This window comes from Gavialis gangeticus, unplaced genomic scaffold (assembly GCF_001723915.1).
Source record: "Gavialis gangeticus isolate Ggan-Ray unplaced genomic scaffold, GavGan_comp1, whole genome shotgun sequence".
NCBI lineage: Eukaryota > Metazoa > Chordata > Crocodylia > Gavialidae > Gavialis > Gavialis gangeticus.
Window position 1 is genome coordinate 47,077,385 of NW_017728996.1, and position 6,000 is coordinate 47,083,384.

General features: G+C 49.7%; 1 protein-coding gene across 4 annotated transcripts in view; it reads right to left on the reverse strand.

Annotated features, from left to right (window-relative positions):
* The window catches only part of LINGO1 (leucine rich repeat and Ig domain containing 1), a 475,932-nt gene that overhangs the window by 31,150 nt on the left and 438,782 nt on the right, over positions 1-6,000 (reverse strand). The gene's annotated exons all lie outside the window — the stretch shown is intronic.

Sequence of the window (6,000 nt, forward strand, 5' to 3'; positions counted from 1 at the left end):
AGCTGCAACGTTTGGCACTTAAGGACAGGCTGGACTCTATTTCTACCCATGATGGAACAGGACTGCCCTGCACAAGTACCTGCTGGAAGTAATATGGAAGAGGAAGGGGGCTATCCATCACCTGGAGCAAGAGCAAGACCACTTATCAATGCAAAAGGAGACTCAGGTTTTAACCCTTCCTCTTCCACCTCTTCCTCCCCACCAAGTTACTCTGGCCATCAGGCCATGGGCCAAGCATTGCCTATAGCCCTCTCCAGTTCTCCTCTTGAAGCTAGCCCACTGTACCATATCATTAATTTTCACTGAATAAAATGAGGGACAAGGACAGACAGGGGGACAAGGGTCCAGGTTAGACCCCAGGGTCCCTTCCTTTCCACGGCAGGACCCTTCTCACTGACACACACTCCTTCTGGCTAGTGCGTATCCTCCGGGCACTACATGACTTTCCCTCTTGGTTATCCAGTGGGCCAGCTTCAAGAGAAGAGCTGGTGAATGGTTTCAGTAATGTCTAACCCATGGCCTAGTGGTCGAGCACTCTGCTTGACACATGTTGTATCCCCTCAGGGCTCTGTAGGGACTTAGACTCTGGGTCTCCCAAAGTCTGGGCAAGTGCTCTAAGCATTAATCTATTGAGCTAAGAGGTAGAAGAGTCATTGTCCTCCTCTGGCAACAAACACTGGCAAGTCACATTTTCTTGTGACTAAAATTTCAGAACTTGCAGGATGTTATATGCATGCCTCTATGGTCCTGCTCTGCCTAACTCCATTTAATCAACCAATGCTCTGAGAACTGTGAGCCAGGCTAGCACAACTAGAGTCACTCTCCTGATTTAGACTAAAGCGAGGTGCCTCCGTAGCATTTGTTATGGCTAAGACTACTTAATAATTGCAAAGTTCCTATTTTCAATACACTCATAACTCCTCACAGCATGCCCATTTGGGGCTGACACTGACCCATGGCAGGTCTCTAACTTCTGTTAATACTTTCTGGAAAGGTTCCCCTGAGCTGGCAGTAGGTCCAGGAAAGATGCACTGCTCTCCACTGTTAAAGCACTCTCTATTCCTTCTTCGACATGGCTACAGAAAGCTAACTGGGACTTGCCCGTTGACCTGGACACTGTTATTATTAGCATTAGTATTTTTGACTGGTTGGGAAAACATTGTTTTAAATTTCACGGAGATAAGGCCATGCAGAAACTACAGAAGAGCATTCTCTTCTAGTCTATTCCCGCCCTGCTCTCATCACCGTAGTATCTGAGCGCTTCCCCAGCACATAGCGGGATATGGCTAAAATCTGTCACATGGAGCTTGTTTTCTGCCTCAGTTTCTCCCATGTTCAGGATTATATAGCAGGCCTCATGCCCAGGCACAGTGTTTCCTAGGCTGTGGCTGTGGGGCTGTGGCTCAGCGCCACAAATGAACCCCATATTTTCTGTATTGTCATCTCCCTGCCTGTTAGCCAAACTCACTGTTTAAAAACTACTGCTGTGCACCAAACAAGTTCACCTTAAGGCACTTTCAACAGCTCCTTCTACCCTCACGCGCAGCTCAAGGTGCTCATCCTGCTCACCTTTAAATGGTTCCTTCTACTGAGTGCAACATGGCATTCTGGGCTTTGAACTCCACCTGCCATTGTGTTGCCCTGTCTTCTGTTATTATGAACCATGTTTGTGACAGCCTAAGGACCAACTAAGAGTGGAGCCTCACTGTGCCAGGCATTGCACAAACACAGAGCAGTAGTAGCAGTGTCTTTCCCAAAGAGCCAAATAGACAAAATAGGCACTGTGAAAAGGCAGAGAAATCAACATTGGCAAAAAAAGGCAAGTGAGTTCTGTGTCTCTCTCCCTTTAGGCTTTTTAAGTGCTTCTGGTGTTTATCAAAACCTTCCCCTTAGTTTTGTTTAACTCAAATGCGTTGGCTGCATCAACCAATTTTACAACCTCACTTCCAGTACGACTATGTCATAAACACCGGCAGCACCACCAGTCCCAGTACTGAGGTCAGGGCCTCTCCAGCTTCTCCCAAGCTCAACTATTTACTTTTGCTCCTTGCCTCCTACTCTGTCACCTTTTGGCTACTGAGTTTCCTCTTGAGGGACTCTGCTAAAACAGCAATTGAAACAAATGATAGACTTTTCTTTTACCAAAAATTTTACTCCTTCAAAGAGCTTTCAGAGGTCAGAGAGGTGTGATTCGCTCTTACTGAAGCTATGCTGTAACATTAAGGTTGAGATTTTCAAAGCTCTATAGAGCAGTGGTTTCCAGTTTATACCGTGGCCCGGTAGGAGCGGGATGAGGTGTGCAGAGCCGGCTGCTCCCTCCCAGGGCTGCCCCGCCACACAGCTTTAACCCTGAAGGCCGCTTGCCCGGGCAAACAGACAGGGATGCGAGCAGGGGGCTCATGCCATGACCCGGCAGCCAACCAGTCCACTATGAAACAATCATTACCTCCATGATCAGCCAACCTGCCACAGCCCAGTGGTTGGGAAACCCTGCTCTAGAGAATATAGAGTCCCAGCTTCTCTTAAAATTAACAGACAACATGTGTATACATCCCCTAGATGGCTTTGAAAATCCCAGCCCAGGTGCATCAAGGTGTTTTCAATATTTCTATCTTTGAAGTTTTTTCCAGGTAGTTTTTCTGATGGTGAATAAGACTAAGCTGATAATTCTTTTCACCTCTAGTTAGTCTTCAAAAGACTGCTATGACCACCTATTTGTCCTCTGTTTCATGGCTGTTTTTCAGGCAAGGGTGTGTATTTTAACTGGTAGTTCAGTCGTTGTGATCAGAGCATTCTGGATGGATGCCCAGAACCAGGAATGGGAGGGACTGAGGGGGCAGTCAGCCAGACCATAGAAATGGGAGGGAGAGAAATAACCAATAAATAATGGCCACTTCCAAGAAGCCACAGGGATGCTTCCACGAACTGGACAAGTGGTTCATGGAGTGACAGTAGCGTGTCACTGGGCAAACTGCTCATCTTCCTATTCAGCTGTGTGGCATCCCTCTACCCATGCATGCAGACCCTTTGTAGGTCACCTGTTCTAGCTCTGGGTTATCCTTTTACAGGTCCCCTTTTCCAGCCCCTGTTTCAGCATCTCTTGGCCTGGTGTATACTGGCCCCTTACTTTAGAACAGGGAACCCCTTAACAAACCTGCTGCCCCAGCTCCAATTTAATCCCTTTCCAATCTCACTATTTGTCACCACTGTGGAGTGACCAGGCCACATTCTCTCCTCCTGCAGCACCTGCGACTTCAATGAAACTTTGCCCATTTTCCCAGCAGGGAATTTGGGCTGCTGTCTCTCTGAATGCTCTGGGTGGTTATGCTCAAAATCCACCCTATATCCATAGCAACCATGTAGCTGTTCAGCCACCCAGGATCTCAGCCCACTCTGAACATGCCTCCACACCAGAGCTGGCACTGGCTGGCAGCTTCAGGGGCAGCTCATGGGAAAGACTAGGCAGAATGGGTCTGAGGCACACAAATGGGACATGGAGTGCCTCCTGACTTGTTCCTTCCAGGTCAGGATTGGGCAGAGCACCACAGATAAGCTTGTGCTGCTGCTACCCTTACTATGGATGGACACAGGCTCGCAGTCTCTGGGCCTGCTCATCCAAAGCTTTTACCAGCCCTGACATTCTCTGGAGATGTCAGGGCAGGTGGACATGGCTGGACAGTCTCACGGAAACAGTTCTGCCTTGTTGCCTTAACAAGTATTTTAATGACAATGTCCTCCCTCCAGAGTGCTGGCACCAGGGGCTCATTGGCCAGGAGAGGGTGCTGATTGCCAGTCTTGTGATTCCAGACAGGTCCAGATCATGTCCATAGCTGTCATGGGCAGGTACCTCACAGCAAAACCTGCAATCACTGGGCTTCTGTTGGAGCCTAGATAAGAACCCCCTGCCGGCTCCTAGAGCCCCCAGTCAAGATCTGACTCCTTCCTGGGCCAGCTGGCCCAAGCGGTGCCTCATCCTGTTGCTGTCAGTGATGGATGAAGCTTGGCACTTCCCGCCTGTGCTAAAGAGGAGACAAGGCCTTTCATGGCATTTATTAGCATTTATTCGATTACCCAGGTCAAGCAGACAATTAATGCTGCTGCTTGGACACAGCCACCTCTGAACAATCTGTCTTGTGAGAGCTGCTCTCTGCTTGCAATGCCTCTTGAGCACAGGGGGCAAAGGTCATGCTGTTCCCGACAGCAGAGATGGACAGGATGATCCATCACCTTGCCACCTTCCTGGGACAAGCTGGACATGACCATCCTCCCCTGACAACAGCACTGACCAGGGAGGGAGAAAGAAGAAACTGTGACAGGCTAAAGGTCCCAAGTCCTCTCCCCAGTACACTGTTCCTCCCTGTTGGTCTGTAAGCACATCCTAAGGGGGCTAGCAGCACCTGTGATTAGTGATAAGCCTTTCATTGTCTCTACTTCATCTCCAGAGCCTCAAATGGTGACCACCCTGCCTCTCTCCCAACCTTGAATAGGTCTTCTCTTGTGTGAAGGATGCTATTGCCTTCACCCTGCACTTCTTCCTCACCTCATCTCTACCTTGGCAAGGGAATCTTTTTCTTGGCAGCCACTAATGAGGGGTTCCTAGTGCCAGTCTGCTTCCCTTCTCTCAAGAGAATAGCCAAGATACACCTGCAAAAACCTGTGGACTTTCCACTGCCAGGAAACAGCATCTCAGTGGGAGCTGCAGCCTCACTGACAGGTAATAAATGCAGGACAAATGGAGAGGGAGAAGAGACAAAAATAACTCCTAGTGCAGTGGGAGTACCCAGGGAGAGAGAGACACACACACAGAGGTGCAGAGGAAGAGCACGTGGGGAACTGGGTGAGGGGAGTAAATGATAGAGGATCAATTCCTGAGCTCCTGTAAATTGGCAGATCCAACACTGGCTTTGAGGGAACTAGGCTGGTTTACACCCACCAAGGATGTGGCCTCCAGTATGAGAGCAGGGGGAGTGACAGACAGTATGGGGGAGAAGGAAGAGATAAAGAAGGTGGAGTGAGAAACCAGAGGGAAGGGAGGATGATAGAAAACAGGAGAGGGACAGAGAGACTGCAGGGAGCATAGAAGGTGAAAGGAAACAAACAGGCAGAGGGAGAGAATGAAAAAGCCTCTTGCAGCAGTGCAAGGGCTTTGCAGCCAGTTCCCAGGCTTGGGGAGCCCCTGGGTCAGAGGCAGTAGGCTTCCCTGGCTCAGATTTGCATTGATGATGCTCATGCATTTAACCACTGTCCTTAACATGTCACATACGTGCTGGAATGCAAGGGCCTGATTAGTCCATCTGCTGTGCATGTGCAGCTCTGGGATAAACAGGCACTGGGAGCTTTGTTTGTGCAAGATTCTTCTGGTTCCTGTGAATTCTTGGAGAGCAACCACACGTGCATGGTACAGTGCATGGCATGCATGGTACACTGAGCTTCTTGCTCCAAAGCACAACACCAACCCCCACCCATCCACAACCCCAGCTCACACGGACCATACCTTCACATACTGTGAGACCCCAAATGCAGGTACCACGTAAGTTAGAACTCACGCTTTCTCCAACCCCTAAACCCTCAGTAAAGTGATGCCAATATTCAGTGTTCCCCACTTCTCTGCTCTTCTTCGCTGGTGTTAATGGGGGTAGTACCACCGCCTTGCCGTGACCCCCCACCCACTCCAACATCTTCATTTTGTTGGCATCCACCTGCCCTTTCCAGCCATTCCTTGTCCACTATGAAACAGTCATTACCTCCATGATCACATGCCGCTTTGTCCCAAAGGACCCCTGTGTCACGCGGTGCAGGGGATGGAGGGTGTGCCTTTCATGAGTAGTTCTTTGATGTTCTGTTTTCTCCTGGCTTGCAGTGTGTGAGCCCATGCCTTACACTACCACACGTGGAGGGAGCCAGGAGCAGCGGGGAGAGGAGGGATCCAGACACACGAGTGTCCTGCACACACGTGTACCCCCTTACCTGACCCGAAGCGGAGACGGACGCAGCAGCAGC